At 37.3% G+C, this 18,158-nt stretch overlaps 1 long non-coding RNA gene across 1 annotated transcript in view; it reads left to right on the top strand.

Moving 5' to 3' along the window:
• Window positions 1-16,222, top strand: part of LOC119261383 (uncharacterized) — a 54,204-nt gene extending 37,982 nt beyond the window's left edge. The window contains exon 3 of the long non-coding RNA XR_005128997.1: window positions 15,923-16,222. This is a non-coding gene — a long non-coding RNA (uncharacterized LOC119261383). The remainder of the gene's footprint in view (window positions 1-15,922) is intronic.
• Window positions 16,223-18,158: the final 1,936 nt, after the last annotated feature.

Raw genomic sequence — 18,158 nt, 5'->3', positions numbered from 1 at the left:
TTGAAATTAATAAACCTATCTTTCATATGTTTTACTCTACCTGATACTAAAATTATTTTTACTGTCCTCTGTCCATCATAAAGTCTGTGTTGCTTAACGATAGGCATATTGTTTGAGAAATGAGTCTTTAGGCAATGTGGTGGTTGTGCAAACAGAGCATTAGCAGTGATTTTATACCCTTAGGATCATGAAGATCAGGACAATACGAGTGTAAATCAAACACAAGTGAGAGGATGCTTGGAGGAGACATAGCAAGCAGAGGTTGTACCTGTCATGGTGGTAGTACCTCAGCACTACTTCACTACCTCAGAAATCCTGGCACCGCCAAGATCAAAATGGTCTGACATTGACTGAAATGTCATTATGCAGGAGATACCTGTCACTGAAAATGGCAAAAGAACAGAAGGCACTCCTCCTATAGCCAAGGGAAGGATAAAGTCCTTAAGGGATATAGTCAACCAACTTTATGAGTCTGCAGTTGGGCAGTGGTTACTTTATAACCGAGGGTCTTCTGAATCCAGCATCGTTTGGAGTCCTGGTACATTGTTACAGGGATGACATGTCCTTATGTCCATTGCAAACAATACTGATGGATGCTCCTGGAAGAAATTTATTGTATGGAGTGTCCTCTGGCTGTGGGCCTCATTTTATGGATGCTTCCTTTTAAATGTCTTCATTTTAAATTTCAACATTTGCAATTCTTCTTAAAATCAAGGCATGTTTTTAGCACTCATGTTGATAAGCTTCTACAAGAATATGTATTTATTAACAGAGAAGGGGGCCTGTGATTTGAATATAAGTGTAGAGCCTACCCTCAGCCTTTCCTGACTTCTTTCCAAGATTGTGACTGTACTTAAGACCTAGGTCTCTAAGTCAGTGCCACTTTCTATGATATTTTCAGTGCCATCCATTTTATCTCTAAATCTCCATTTTTGTCTTTTATGAGTTCTTTGCCACAATTCCTAACTATCAAGAAGAAAGTAAAGTTCATATGTACAGCTCATTTCCTATCCTATCTGAAGAGACTCTGGACACGGAAAGTAGATATAAGTTTTTAAAATTGTCTCTTACCATCCCTTCCCCGAACTTGGGAATATGCTGGTTAATCAGGGGACTGGGACTAAAGTGTGTTTTTTCCTTTTGGAAGGATAACAGGAACAGTAATTTATTGAGGGCCCTCTCTGTGTGAGACCCTGGGCAGATGCTTTATATATGCACTAATTTATTTAATTGCTACTAAAAAGTTCATTAATAGCAGACATTAAAAGTTATCCTGTGCTATAGATGAAGAAGCTAAGCTTCTGTGAATTCCTCAGTCCCTTCCAGCCCTTCCAAGATCTAGAAGGGTTAAGACATGTCCATTTTTTCCAGGCTCTTAGAATATTAAAAATTAAAGGAATATAAAAGAAGACCACAAAAACTGTGACCTGTAATAATTTTAAAAATAGATCTGTAAGCAAATGAAAATGTTAACATAAAAAATGCAATAAAGTTATGAAATGTACAGTCTTCACAGTAGGTAAATTTTAAAAATTAATGCTTAGTGGGTTTTAGGTAGAAGGGTTAGATAAAGGAACAGGACTTATATTTATCTTATAATTACCATTTTTAGACTGTTTTGTGTAACTCTGAGACACAAGGGATTAAGTAAACTGCCTAGGTCACACAGCTAGTAAATAACAAAGCTGAAAGTTAAACTGAGGTTTCTGGCCATAGTGTCTGTACTTTCAATGAGTTTGCTATGCTATTTCCCTAGGTAGGCCTATGTGGGGGTCTTTGTCACTCACCCTCAGCCATTTCCAGATTTCAAATAGCAAAAAAATAGAAATATTTGCTTGGCTTCAATATATTGTAGGGATAAATGCTTTCTCAGTTTCCTCCCACCTTAGTCCCTGTTTATGTACTAGGTTGTGGAGGGTTTTTGGGTTGTTCTCGCTTTTTCTTGACAGATTGGGCCTACTGACAAGTTTAAATGTAACTAGAGCACAGAACTGTGATGCAGCTGTGAGCAAGAACAATAGACATAAACTCAAAAGATCTGCCATTGCATCTTGTGCCTTAGATTTCTTACTAATAGAAGAGTGAGGTTGTGAGACTGAGATTTCAGAAGCCATAGAATGTCTATAGAACACAGAGGTTGGGTGTTTTAGGTATCTGACTTTTCTGGATTTTGCTAGGTCCCTGGAAGTCCCAAGGCATGCACTGAAGTGCTCAGAGGGAGAGGAGAGGGTTCTAAATCACCTTTCAAGATGAATGAGTATTATACCCAACTCCAAGGTACGAGGGGTGATTACAAGAAGGTCATGGTCACAAGTTCAAAACTGAGCTAGATCAATTAGTCACTTCCCCGAGCCAGTTACAGAGCCAGTCCTCTGCCACAGAGGCATTCGGAAATTAGTAAAACAGCTTTTGCTTAATTCCTGGTGGCTTCTGTATTGACAAGGGGCATCAGCCATCATGACATTCTCGATATCTTACACACCACTCCCCTCTCTTCCCCATCCCTTGGTGGACTAGGGTCAGCGTCCCATAGTCAGGAGGTTATGATGAACTCTGAATCTATACAGTTTGAGATAAGTGTATTTAAAAAAGAAAGCTGTAGTCACTTTCATAGGCATTTTAGCATCATCCATGTGTATCTTCAAAAGGGACCCAAAATAAGAGCTATTTAGAAACCAGTACTGAAGAGCTACATTGCCATTTTAAAACCTGTCGTGACATTCTTATTCTTGTCTAGAAGAATTGCCTTTTCTTTTCTCTGATATCCCTACAGTAGTCCTCATTTTCGGGTCTTACCCCATCCCACTTGCCTGTCCTAACTAAGAGTGTCCTGAAACGTTTTGTGGATAGGTAAATATTACACAGCAGCATTTCTAAAAGTTCTCAATATTGTTCTTTTTCATATAGTTCAAATTATCAATGTAAAATTTATCTACTCTGTAGTTGATTTATTTTTCAAGTAGCCCTTAGACCAAATTATTAGAGGTACTGTTTAGGTTTCCTGTTGGAAAACAGAAATTGTAACAAACATTTGTCTATGCTGCATCAGCCTGAATCTTTTCTTTGGTTAATATTTTAGTCCTTCTCTTTGTTCTGTGTACGGGATCTGTGGGCTTTAAGAGTGAACACATATAACTGCAAAGCTGTTACAATTACTTTTTATATAGAAACCATTATCTTAGACCACAAACTAAAATTACATGAAGATAATGTTACGTAGGAGGTCTAAGTAGATAAATTTGGTCCTAATTAATGCTGCTTCAGTTCTATTATCATTATTTTGGGTGGATTACATAATGCTACATTTATAACAGGAGACACTTTCCCAGAGCTATTTAGCAAATCCACTTGTAGGCACGTTATATATATGGTATCCCACCTTCTAGGCTGGTGGACAACTTTTAATTAATTCACAGGTATTAGTGAGTAGGGAAGAATATTTTTTGTGGATTTTGATAAGAGCAACCCATATTCACAGAGTAAACCAGGTAACTTTGGAGAGGTTTTAGGGGCAAGAATAAAAATAAATGACTGGGTAGAGTGAAAAAAAGATATACTTTTTCTGTCACTGGAAAGATTTTAATGAAAAATAAAACAAAAGTCAATATCTCCCTGATGCCTTTGATATGCTGCTGAAGTCAGAAATATCTCAAGGTAGTCCCATCTCTGCGTTCTGTTTCTTTAACTTCAGGATGAAGGTGACAAGTGTTTAAAACAATAGAGACAGCCATACTCGGGCTAATGTCCATTGCTCTGCTGGTGAGAGAAGTTGGTCTTAGCTTTTGAAAGAGAGCTTTAGACTCAGCTCTATTCCCAAAGTGCCTGTATAGGGCTTGGCTTGCATTGTATCAATCCTAACCAGGTACAGAAACTCTCCTTGGCACCTGAAGAACTGTCCTTACTCTGTCCAGTCATAGGGCATTGTTTTATCTCCTTTAGTAATTAAAGCTTTTGGTAATTTCTTTTTTTTTAAGATTTATTTTCTTTATTATGCACACCATAACTGTGGCATAGGCAAGAGGTGCAGGGGTGAGAGGATTCACCAGAGACAGAGTGGGTAGCAGAGCAGGCAGATCCACTGAATATACTGCTGAGGGGAGCAGTGGGCGAGACAAGAGAGGTCTGCTGCACCATGGGGTTAACTCCCTGACTGGAGATTGAACTCATGCCATAGTGGCTGATGATAGCTTGATAATGATGAGAGTTTAACCCCCACACTGCCAGTGAGGCCTAGCTTTTGGTAATTTCTTATGCAGAAATTGTTTAATATTTTTCCCTTTGCCTACTGGCACTGATTGATGGTTACTATGCATCTGATTTTATTTCTATTTCAGCTTTTTATTTACCTCTCAACAGGGACATCAGATGGAGTATCAAGAATAAGAAGATGCTCTTGAGTGTGGTGGACTAGAGGGAGGATGGGGCGTGGGGACAGGCAGGATGTTTTATCTGGAATTTTCTATCATGTGGGATGTATTAGTCATGTGGGGTTAGTGTGGTTTGTCACTCTGAGCACCAAGATCTAATGGGAAAGATGGATTTAGTGACAACTGTTTCACAGATTAGGTGCAATACAAATGAGAAAGAGAATATTATATGCAAGAGATGAGTATCAAGGTTATGATTTTATCTACTGGAAAATAGAAGTCAGTTTCTAGAAAAGACCTTCCTTGGACTTCTGGTTAGAAAAAACTTCAACAAGTGAGAGTGGATGGAAAATCTAATATCCTTCGAACAAACTCTGACCTGTCCAGGATGCTAGTGTAATTGTTCCCTTTCCTTTGGTGAGTTCCCTTTTCTCAAATGTCAGGAGTAGGGCACACCAGGCCGCTGCTGAAATCCTCCTGGGCTCCACGAAATAATCTTCTTCAGTGGCCTCATGATCTCACAGCTTCAGGAAAATTTCCAAAAGTTTTGAAGATCAATAGGGTAGATCAATAGAAAATCAACTGTTACATATTTTTCTTGATTTGAAATTCTTCTAAATATGGAAATTATTTTAAATAGGAAGTAAATTATATAGTAGAATCTAAAATATACAGAACAATAATAATTGCAGAAAGCAGATGTAAAAACATATAAATATAAGAAATTGTCATAGACTGAGTTGCTGCACCCCCCATTCCCATGTTGATGTTCTAATCCAACTTCCTCAAAATATAAACTTATTTGGAAAGTAGGGCCATTGTGCATGTAATTTAATATGTGTGTGTGTGTGTGTGTGTGTGTGTATATATATATATACACACACATATGTATATACATACATATATACAAATAGATATTCTTATCTTCTGTCTCAGATGGCTAGTTAATAAGCTCCTCTGGTTAATCAATAATGTGCGTTAAAGTTGTTTATGTAGCTGACTTTCTGAGGAGGTATGATCTTAGCATTTTTTGAGTTTTGACTTGTGATACCCTTTTTTCTCTGTTGAATAACAGGCATTCATATAAAAGTTGTTGATTGAATGAATTGATCAATGAAGAATGAATCAATCAATCAGTCAGTGATTCTAATGATACACAAATAGGTTGTTGAAAAAATTTTTCTGATTATCATTTTCTCAATAGTCCTCAGTGTCTGTGGATGTCATTTCATGAGGTATCATCATAGCTTGAATGTGAATATGCCATTATCTTTCCTATTCTTGAGAATTATATTTTAGATAATCCCATTTATATTTCTTCAGTTATCAAGCCAAGTGGGTGTATTCATAAGACCTAGTGATAGATAATTTTAAAAACTAAACTTTTATTTATAACAACTGTTATTAAAATTAGTTTCTAGTGTACAATACTGATGAGATGTTACAGCTTCAAAGGATCTGAAATTTGATTTAAAGACAGCAGTATTTTTAATCTGTTTTAAGAAGTCATTTGCAATACATGTCAGTAACTCAGACTAAAATGTCTAGCTAATTAATTTCCTATTTTATTTATATTCATGTTAAAATACTACATTCAGGGCCTCCCCGGTGGCGCAGCGGTTGAGCGCTGGGTTGCGAGGCTGCCCGCGGCCTCTACGGTGCTGGTTCGATCCCCGGCTGCTCCCCGGCCACCAGAGGAGGGTCCCACATGGCGCGCAGACCTCTCCTGCCGCCCGCTGCTCCCCTCAGCCGTGTACTTTGGTCCTTCTGCCTGCTCTGTTCCCCACTCTGGCTCTGGTGAATTCTCTCACCCTCCGCGTTTCGGACTATACCCAGTGCATGTACAAACAAACAAACAAATAAATAAATAAATAAAAATACATGCCTCTTAAAAAAAAAAAAAAAACATTCTTTTAAAAAAAATACTACATTCAAAACATTTTAGTTACATCTTTGCTACTTTTTTCACTGAAAATAAAGAGTTAGGTATGTAGATTGTATTCTACTTCTTATAGTGACTCTTCATTAAATTAAACTATTCAATTGATTGCAAGTCAGCTAGATCTAAATTCTCTCAAATGGTTTTTCAGGTGAGATTCATGAGCATAATATAATAATCAACTCACTACTTTAGCAACTGCTTATAAATCATACATATTACCTTGAGAAACCTTGAGGGGGTGTGTTGACTAAATCAGTCTTTTTCACAGGGTGCATTTATGAAGTGAGCATTGTTTTTTCCTATCTTACCCATTTCCTATTGGAACACACTTCTGGAATCATCAAAGTGCTAAAGCACAAGAAAAGACTTAGACCAGGTATCTTATTTCATGTGGCAGAGGTCATGGGTTTAATACAGTGAGGAAATTGACACATCTAAAATCTAGGTCATGACCCTCTGCTGTCCCCCTCAGCTCTTGCCCCAAGGCCAAAGTATGTTGTATTAAAGGATATGTATAATGTGATATTCACTTGAAAGACCAGAGGTTGTTATGGCTTCCTGTGTTTAACATGGCACAGATCACATTACTTAAGATAATGTGGTAGATTCCTCAAGTTAAATAACCAATCAGCTGACAGCCCAGAGAAGTAAAATGATAATGTGTTTGGTGAGGTCTTTAAATGTCTGCTTCTGAAAAAATGTGCTCGATAGTTCTAGGATTTCCTTGTTTTCCACATTTATCTTTTGCTTGTCTATCTTAAGTAAAATGTTTGAAGATATTTGACCTCTCTGTCACACAGTCATTCAATTCACATGCATTGCTTAGCATCTGCCATGTGCCATTTTCTCTAGGATATTAGTCACGAACTTGGACTCTATCAACAGAACAGAAGAAGAAGCCCCACAGTGCAGGATGTAGATTTGGGAAAATATCATACTGTCCTAGGGAATCAATGTCCTCATCAGTTGCCCCAATAAGAGAGAATTAAATATTGATACGATTGCAGCAATGACAGCTTTAGTGGAGTGTATGTTTCATGGAAAGCTCTTCCTACTGCAGCTTTATTATTATTGCTATTGTTGTATTATTATTGTGAGGGTGGGGAGATGCTCATTGTATCACCCCATCCTTGAGGCTCCTAGTCTCTCCCTGCCTGGGAGTTGTGTTGGCAGTTTCTGGCTCTGGTCCCTGGCACCTCATTTCTGGTTTTTGATGGGGCATGATGATCAGATGGCCGTGATTAGTTCTTTGGCTTGCATTGCAGATTATCTATTAAGTAGCCATCTCCTCAGCCACTGAGGCATATGGTCAGCACTTCCCGAGCTTAAAATAAATTCGCATTTTAACATGTGGGATTTTATTATGCAAAAGGGAGCTCACACGGGATCTAATCTCGTGGTTTGTTATGCTGCACACGTCTACTTGTGCACTCTGGATGGAATAGTACATGAGGCCTGGGCCTTCCGTTGTCTTGACAGTGAGTAGATATTTGGGGTGAGGTCACCGAGGAAGGAGCATCACCCCTAAACTGTGCAAAGCGAAGGAAAAGAGAGAAGAATGAGGAGTCATTTTTCCCTTTCTTTTTTTAGCAAACCATTCAGGTTGTTTTTGTTCTTTGTTTTAATCAAACACTTATTTAGCACCTTCTATGCACCAGGTATTTCCTAGGTATTACATACATGGTGAACAAAATAACACCATTCTGGACCTCCACTGTTAAAAGAGATCACCATTAACACTGATTAGAAAAAAAAATCAGCCCTTTCTTAACGGCTCATATAGATCTGGCCAAACACACTCACTCCATAATGAATGGAGTGTGGAATGGATGTCAGGTCATACTCTTGAGTAAATGTCATTGGTTTAGACACATTATTAAGGCAATTATATTGGCCACTGCACAAGAGCAAGCTCAGTAGATAACAGGCAAGGCAACTCAGGGCTTCTTGGTTCGAGAAAAGTGTGTGTATATGAAGAAGTTTATTAGAAAGTTTATTGTACCCAATTATTGTGAACTGACTGTTCCTTCCGTGAAGCATAAGAACTGTTTTTCATCCAATATTGGTTTGCATAAATACTATAGGTTTTGCATTTTCAACCTAGCTATTGTTTGTTTTCTGACTTTCCCTGGCATGACTTTTCTCTGTACATAAAAGAGATCAATGGTAAATAACAGATTTGCTCATAAAAATTAGTTTGAATATTCCTCTGTATTAATCGAAAATTATTTGAGTTTCCTAAATGAGAACCTTTGATCTTTCAGGTGGGGCATATAATAAATAGTGTGAAATAAATAGTTTGAAAGGTGAAAATAACAGAAATAAGCACAAACATTCAGGTTCTGGAAACTGAGAATTAGATTTGTATTCTGATTCTGTGTTGCTTCAGCTGATTGCCAGATTTGTATTCTGATTCCTCTCCTTACTTGTTTTGTTACCACAGGCAAGTTCCTTGTTCTTTCTAGGGCTCATAGTAATGTAGTATATGGATGTTGTGAGGATTAAATGAGATAATGCAAGTGAATTGTCCAGCGCAGTCCTAGCACCTAGTAAATATTCAATAAGTGGTGGCTGTTTTATGGATGCTGCTGATACTTTTAAAAAATCATAAATACTTGCTACATGTAAACTAGCATTCCAGCATAGTGTATTTTCCATTTATCTACATAAAAACAGATATGTTAATAAGCCCACTCTGATGAACCTGAACTACTGAAAGCATCTTTACTTCTATGGCATTGCAAAAATAATGGTGGCTAATACATACACGACTACACCAAGCCCTATCCTATGTACTCATACTATGCTTATATTAGTCCTGTGGGTAGTTTATTCTAAACCTTGCACAGATAAGGAAATTGAGGCTCAAAAAAAAGAGAACGCACAGCTAGTAAATTGCAGAGGTGGAATTTTAAACCCAGGCAATTTGTTCTAGCTCTGTGTTCTTAATACATTGATATTCTGAATTTCAAACCACTTAATATGTGTGCAGGGATATACAAACACACAAGGCATTACACAAATGTGTGAGGTGTGTATTTGCATAAAGGAGCTATTGCATCTTGACTATGAGGAATATCTCTTCCCCTACTATTCCCTTGAGATCTCTGGCCACACTTACACTTTTTTGTTTGCGGTTCCCTTTCTGTAGCAGCCTGATTGAATTATATAGCACATCATATGCGAAATGAGATGCTAAATTGAAACCTCTCTCTGTTGCCCAGCAATGGATGATTACTCCATATTGCTTGAAGTTATGCTTAAACGTTTCCTTAGGCATTATTCTTTGTTTGCTTCCTTTCACCCCCACTCAAGTTACTTGCACAGTGGCTCCACATCCAATTATGTATTATTGAGTGGCAGAAGGATGCCATTAATATGGATTAACTGTATTCTGCAAGCTCTTTGGTGATCTTTGGCCTTTGCTGCTGAATAAACTGATGTATCAGTTAGTGTTTGTGCCTGGCAGCATGTAACACAAATCTGATGCAGTTTAACCAAATGGGCCTTTATTTTTCTCACATATCAGGAAATCCTGGGGTAGGCTGACCAGTGTTGCTTCAGATGGCCAAGGTCCCAGTGCCCCAGATCCCCATCTTCCCACACCCCCATCTTAAGCTTGTGTCTTTTCCTTTCTAGTCAGTGCCTCAGAGTCACAAAATGGCTGTCCTCCTCCTTCTTCAAGTCCCCATTCTGGACAGTAAAGTCCCGTTTTTTTTTTTCCCTCTACATCTGTTGGTCAGAACTGTACCACAAGGAAGGGGGGATCAATGAGCATGGCACTTTGCTCCCCAAACAAATTCAAGTTCAGATAGTAAGACATGCAAATGTAAACTGAGTCAGCAGCTAGAAGTGCCAAATGCAAAGATATTTACTGCTGAGACAGGTGTGATATTCAAGCAACTTTTATTTATAAAGTTTCTATTGTGGACCTAGAAGTGCAGCTCAATGAGGAGCTTGACTGTCTTTCCTTAGGAAAACTCGCCATCCAGAAGATTCAGTGGATAAGCAGGCAAATGACTACAAAGTGCTATGACAGTGACATAATCATTGCTCTTTGAGATACCAGTACACACATTTTAGTTCCACAGATTATTAGGAAGAATATGAACCACCAGCGGTAACCATGACAGATTTTTACTGCATATTAACTATTCCAGACATTTAAAACTGTGTTCACATACACACATTTGCATGTATATATTCCTGCTCATATAATCCTGATAACTTTTGACTTTTTTATTTACATCCAAAATATGCAAGGCAAAATGAAGTTGAATTTCATGCCCAAGGTCATGTAGCTAGTGAGTTACAGAGCTGAGATTCATACCCAGATCATTTACCACCTTAGTTTCATCCCTCTTAATCTGTAATCTCTATTTGAGGAGATCTCCGTTTGGCTATTAGTTTGAAAAAATATCCAGAAGCTTCTTTGGATAATGTTAATGGTGTAGAAGTCTTAGATTTATTCAGCCTTGATCATATTTTATAAATTGGCTTTAGCCCAACAGGCAGGCTCTAGCTTGGTCACCGAATTCACAGGGTGCTGTACTAGCATCTTTTGATAAGGAAATGATAAGTTACAGTTAACCAAATATTAACATTTATTGAAATATTGTGAACTAGAATAATTTTTCTCTGTCATTCCTGGTCAAATATCCTGTTTTAAAACTTAATGAAGGTTTAGTCAATACTCATGGACTTCCATATTTCCAAAGATGCTCTATCCCTTCTTTTCCTGGTCATTCTTCCTGGAGCATATCCTACTTGTGTTGTCTTGTGCTGTGATTTCATTACCCAGGTTTCTTGGGACTCTCAACACTACCATCCCTTTAAACCTTATGCAATAGACAGCATTCTTAGGTGACCCCCAGAGACCCACATCCTTGTATGATATCCTCCTTTTGACTCCGAGGGGCACCTGTGAAAATTATGTGATGTATAATATCCCTCCCAGAATTCAGTTTTGTTATTTGGTTCAGAGTTAACTTTAAGAAAGTAGATGATATTCATTGAGTCTACCTCATCAAGTTAACCCTTAAAAGGGGAAGACTTATCCTGGCAACAGAGATTACAAATGTGGAAAATGGAATAAGCAGAAGGAAGAATCTCTTTTGTGGGCTTCGAAGATGGAAAGGCACAGCCCAAGAAACTGGATGACCTTGAGGAGCTGAAAGAGGTCAAAGCTGGTGGCTGAAAAACAATAGTGACCTCAATGTTACTGCAAGGAACTTAATTCTACTACAATCACATGAGTTTTATAAAAGGATCTGAAGCTCTAATTGAGAAGAGAGCCTGGCTGGTACCATAAGGTTGGTCTTGTAGTTATCACAGAACCCAGTCATTCTGTGCCTGAACTTACTCCTCACTCATAAAAACAAAGATAATAAATTGATGTTGTTGTAAACTGCTAATCCTTCAAGCGCTAGGTAATTTATATCTATATATTCAGATATATCTACAGATATAGATAATAGATATCTATTAGATAGATAGATAGGTAGATAGATAGATAGATAATCCCTCTAAATCTTAGATCATCAGCTATGCAGTGGTAGATATCCTTATATACATTGACCTTGATTCCAAATGTCTAACTGTTCTGCCCTGACCTCAAATATGCATAAGGAGAGTATTTCACCCAGGTCATTTAGTGGGTGCTAGAATGGACTTTATGCTAGAGGTCTCACCAGCAAAGTGAGGAGAGATCCAATATCATAGGAATGCATGCTTTTGTGTTTTGATTTGTGCTAGAAAGATTTTACCAATGCCCTTCCATATGACATACTTTCTAACACCTTCTATTATGACTACCAAAAGATAAAAGCCAGCACCATATGGTACACTGATTAGAAGCCACAGTTCAATGGAACCAGGACAATGTCCAAGGTGAAAGAAAATTAAAAAAATGCAAAATTATTAGACCATGCATTAAAGGTTTTCTACACAGTGAGAAACACAATTTGATACTCCTTTTCGTGCTGGGTGAAGTACAGAACCTGTGGAGTGGATTAGGAAAGAAAATGCTTTTTCTGTTGCTTTCTGCTTCAAGAAGTACTTTAACAATCTATTGCAGTCTTCATTAACATACAGAGATTGAGTTCAGGGTTAAAGCATTGTAGGCATCATTTGTCTAGAACACAAAGTGATTTTACATGGGGATGGAAAGCCTAAAAATTTGTGGTGGTGTTTATTTTTGGTAACAGTTTGCAAAGTTGGAATAAGCTACCTGTCTATGATAAAATATGACCCTCACTCACTCTTGTAAATTGCTTTTGTCTGTTCACATTTAGATGTCATTAATCTTTCTTCCCTTATGGATGGACATTCAGCACATTCCCCACAATTGATTCAACTCTACAATGCAGAATGGTATAAAAAAAAATCACAAAGAGCAGTTGGAGAAAAATATATTGTAAGGGTACAAGTAAGAAGGTTATCTTTATTTTACCTACAGGGAACCATAAGCATTTGCCAAAAGAACTGTGAGAAGGATCAAAGTAACTAGGCATAAATAGGCAAATAAGTCAGCATAAATGCTTAGTCCAGAAAGACTATTTAAGGTCTATACAATACAGGGTCTCCCACCATCAATTTACATAAAACAGTTGTATACCATATGCTTAAAAACACTTTGGATGTAGAACTAACTATCCTAAAATATTTCTCATTTTTTCTCTGATCCATTTACCACCCAAGAAAGAGACACTGATTTCAAAATTACTTATAATGCAATTGTCCTACTTTGTTATATTCCTTTCAGTTGAAACCCTTTCTTGTATGCTTAGTATATGGTGTGATACACTGAATGTAGCACTTGTCATATTTTTGAGCTTAATTTTTAATAAAATCTTGGCTCCACTGATGAAAATTCTAGATTCTGTTATGTCTCAGCTGACTTTAAGAATGATAGTAAAAAAAAAATCAACCCTATGTACAAGACTGACATATTCTAATATTCCTTATATGATCCTTCCTTTCCTGATAGGCCTTTCCAATACAGTATATAATTATTTTTCCATATTCCTCAAGGTCAGTCAAAAATAAATGTGAGTTAAGGTATCTGGTCACCTAGAAACAAAAGTACTTAAACTTTAAATGTAAGCCAGAAAGTGAGTGAAGCTCCTGTCCTTTGCCTTCCACTTAAATTGATTAGGAATGGTAAACCATTATTGAGTCAATATTGAACAAGAACTAGAGTATATTCATTACAAGTACAGTAATATTCCATAAAGTATTTGATTGGGGGATGCATGTCTATATCATTGAACAAACACAAGGAAATCTAAAATCACATCATAATCAAATGAATAAATATTTAATTTTCTATGATGTGTAGGACTTGTCAACACTAATCTGAATGGAAAATAAGTGTGGTAAATATAACAGAAGTTCTAGGTCACCTTTCTCTGCTACTGCAGAGTTAGGACAAAGCATGATGACCATGAATATGCAAATCAAAATGTTGACCATTTTTAAAATTTGTATTGAATTTTTCTCTAGATGTTGCTCTTTATATTTGAAGTTCATGTGAACTATGGGTGAATTGCATTTAGGTCTCAAAACCTGTGATGTAGAAAATGTGTCTGGCAGTATTTTCCCCATCAGTCAAGGTGTACCCATATCTATAAACTTCATCACCCCCATAATTTATAAAAGTAGAGGAAATTTTAAACAGTTTTTTTTTATTTTTTAATTCATTTTGTTTTTGAAAGATTTATTTGGTTTATTTATATGTACAAGAGCTGGGATGTGGGCCAGAGGTACAGGGAGTGAGAGGATTTAGCAGAGACAGAGTGGGGAGCAGAACAGGCAGATTGACTGAAATACACTGCTGAGGGGAGCAGTGGGCGAGACAGGAGAGGTCTGCTGCACCATGTGGGTCATTTCCCTGGCTGGGGATTGAACTTGTGCTGTAATGGCTGCCTATAGCTTCATAGTGCTGAGACTTAACCCCTTGCACCACCAGGGAACCCCTCCAAACAGTTTTTTAAAAATCTCACATGGTCTCAGAATCTACTTTCTGAAATGTAGTATATCCATATAAAATCTTACTACTGCTTTGCATACTTAAATCCTCATTTTACAGAACAAATTATGACACCTGATGCATACAAAAAATGGACTTAAAGTTGGAATTGCTTGAAGAATGAATGGTTTGAAATATATTTTTATGTTGTTTCCTTAATTTTTTAAGGATTGGGTTGGAGGGGACCAATGTATTAATCCTTTTATGAAAGTATTTAGCAATGTAGAGAGATCATTACTCAGGGGAGGAACTTGAGATGATTTTGTTTGTGACTCTTTGTGTGGCCCAATGGGGTACATAGAGTGAGGTCACAAATCAAAAAGTTGAGGACAAAGAGTTTTTTTGGTTTACATCCTGTGTAGAAGAAATAGGAAGTGAAAAGAAGGGTTAGTGGGAAGATGAAAATGAGTGATTATCTACACCAAGATCCCAAGAGGCGTTGAATGTATTTTATTTTCTTTGAATTCAGTTTTTCTCTTACCATGAATTGTTGTCACTGTTCATTACTTAATAGTAATCTGACAGACTAGCTCTTTCTGAGCAAATAGAGTAAAATGAGCATTGTGGTCTAAAGCAGGCACAGAGTAAATGCCCATGGAAATTGCCTACCCAACACCTCCCCTTTATAAAGTTCACATATTGGTCTTATATTTGGATCAGGATAGGAGAAACAGATTGAAAAATTAGAAATAGTAGTTATTAAAATTTTATTCTTTAAAAAAATGGGAAGCAGTTTTCTGGAGAATTCTGACAATATTTATGAGCATTATCATTCTCCAGTAAAAAGTGTGAAGTGTATGTGTGTGTGTGTGTGTGTGTGTGTGTGTGTAGATTATCTCTTCTGATAAGGTTACTAAACATGATGTCATGTAACTCAGATATAATTAAGATGTAAATTAAATAGCAACATGAAGAAAAAGATTGAGAGAGTTAAATAATTTAGAATAAACTGGACAGTACTGGAAAATCTTCAAATTACACTTATTTTCATTTTATTTTTCCACAAACTTCGCTGATCTTTATTTTTTAAGAAAATAGTAATGGAAAGGTTTTAGAGGAAAAGAAAATTGCAAATCTGTCCTTCAGTTTCTCTTTAAGACTATGCCTTCTAAAGGTTTATTTCCCAATTTGCTATTCAGTAAGAGAACTGAGTTGTATATGATTTAAACAATGGGTAATAGAATTGTGATTAGTTTATCATGGTCATACTCTGATGTGTGTTAAATAATTACCTATATGATGCTTGGGGGTATCATGCAGAGAGAGTGGGGGTGCCCCCCCCCGGGTGATGGCGAGCACTCTAGATACCCTAGAGCTGAATCCTGCTCTGGTTTTCATCGTGGTGTTGGGCACAGAGCTGTACACCTGGATTATTCGATGCCTGCTGAATTGAAAATGTTAGTATAAAAATGTTTGAGAGCTATTTATTTCATTAAAATATTATAGAAAAAAATCTCACTGGAATTCTACATTTCTGCTTGGTGATTATTCCTGCAGTAATTCAATACAGGGATTCAATATCTCTAGTAATTCTATACATATGCTCTGTGCTGCTTCTTATTTCTTCTTATTTATGCCAACCAGGACAACACCAGCAAGTCATTAAAGAAGAAATGGACAGGACCAGAGAGGAGTTGGATTTAGCTGGAGTAGAAGAGCACATTGAATAGAATAGCAAGAAAGAAATTTGATTGGGTAAGATGCTATTCTTGGCGATGGAACCAGATTGGCAAATCAATGAAATCAGAATTCAATTCAGTCTGGGCAATACTTTAGAGTCTACTACATATTTAGAATTTACTATGCCCAAAGTATAATAGGATATTGTAGTGCAGTCTTTGCTCTGTGATTACCATCTTGATGGAGAAATCAGGACAAACAGCAATTTAGGGTGATGTTGTTGAAGATAGGAAAGGTTCTTACTAGAATTCAAATGAGATATTATTTTATATGGTAGAGGAATAAGAGAAGGCTTCATGGAGTAAGTTGAGATTGAGTTGTATTCATTGTTCTTACTTATTTTATTTATTTTTTTTTTTACTTAGAGTTAACAAGGTTTGCAATACTGTCTATGATTCTGGGGAATAGGATCTAATCTCTTCAGGTGTATGTTTCCACATCACACCCAACGCGAGGCGACCCATCTTCCTCCACGATAGTCCATTGTGCCCCCCTCCACTCTGATAGCCTCTCTCTCTTCCTTTGGTACTGATAAATCTACAGTCAGATTTCTAGTGTTTGTTTTTGGTTTGGTTTTATCTGACCATTTGCTCTGCTTCTCTATATTCCACATATGAGTGAAACCATCTAGTATTTGTCTTTCTCCTTTTGGCTTATATCTATTTCATTTGGCAAAATAATTTCCAGTTCCATTCTTGTTCTCACAAATGGAAAGTGTGTGTGTGTGTGTGTGTGTGTGTGTGTGTGTGTGTACGTACTAGATCTTTCTAATCTGCTTGTTTCCCTGGGAACATAGGTTGTTTCCATAGCTCGGCTATTTTAAATAGTGCTACAATGAATGAGGCATATATAATCCCTTCAGATGCATGTTTTTGTATTCCTTGAGTGGATACCTAGGGGTGAAATTGAAAGGGCATGTGGGGGTAGTGTGGACATTGATAGCAAAGTCACCGAAGTGTTTTAAAGTGATCATTGTCTGAATTAGTCACCTAGTCACCTGGTCACCTAGTCTCTGTTCTTATTTATTTACTTTTTTAATTTAAATTTTATTTTTATATTCCCCATACAATTGCAACCCCCTTATTTTGACCCCAATCCCTCCCCTCCCCACCCCCCACCCTCCATAGAGTGTCTCTCGTTCATAGTTATTTGTTGATTTTGGTATTTTCTTTCTTATAGTTATTCTTTTTCCCGGTCCCTTATTTAAGTTTTCTAGATTCCTGCTATGAGTGAGACCATCCTGTATTTTATTTTTCTTTTTGGCTTATTTCACTGAGCATGATCCCTTCCAGCTCCATCCATGTTGCTGCAAATTGCATGTGTTTATCTTTTTTGAATGCTGAGTGATATTCCATGGTGTATATGTACCACATCTTCTTGATCCAGTCATGTATTTTTGGGCATTTAGGTTGTTTCCATAGCTTAGCTATTGTAAATAGTGCTGCTATAAACATGGGGGTGCAGGTGCTCTTTGGAATTGATGTTTCTGTGTCCTTTGGGTAAATACCTAGGAGTGGAATTGCTGGATCATATGGGAGCTCTATGTTTAGGAGGTCAAGAAATCTCCACACAGCTCTCCATGGTGGTTGGACCAGTTTGCACTACTCAGTGTAAATATTTGGAGAGTTGTGGTCTTTGCTGTCCATAGCAGTCTGTTATTTTAAGCAGGTGCATTGGCATCATTTTCAGCTAAGCAAGCAGAAGTACAGTGTGAGCTGCTAGGCTTGAGTGTTTCAGGAATTAAGAACAGCACTGGGCGAAAGGCAGATATGAGATGTTGGCCTGCAAACTGTACCACATGAGGACACAGTGAGGGCAGATCTGCTGATGCTGACACAGCAGCTGCTGGGCACTGTCTTGAATCTAGCTAGCTTTCCAGTGGGCACAGGGGCATTTCAGGTTATGTTTTAATAAGAGGAAAGAGCACTAGTGTCGCAGATACTAGGTATTCTCTTCTCAGTAAGTTTTTGATATCATCAGGTTTCTATCCAGCTTTCTGATAACTTTGTCAACCTCTCAAGGCTTTAGATTTTTTTAATTACCTTTATAAGTTTTGCCTTAAAATGCAAAGTGGTGTTGCATTGTGGTAAAAGTCAAAGGCTTTGATGGCAGACTGTTCTAGGTGGGAATTTAGCATTCA

Source organism: Talpa occidentalis, unplaced genomic scaffold (genome assembly GCF_014898055.3).
Source record: "Talpa occidentalis isolate TD23 unplaced genomic scaffold, MPIMG_talOcc4v2.1 talOcc4.6, whole genome shotgun sequence".
In the NCBI taxonomy this organism is placed as follows: Eukaryota; Metazoa; Chordata; class Mammalia; order Eulipotyphla; family Talpidae; genus Talpa; species Talpa occidentalis.
Note: the sequence above shows the minus strand (reverse complement) of the source record. Positions and strands in the feature narration are given on the sequence as shown.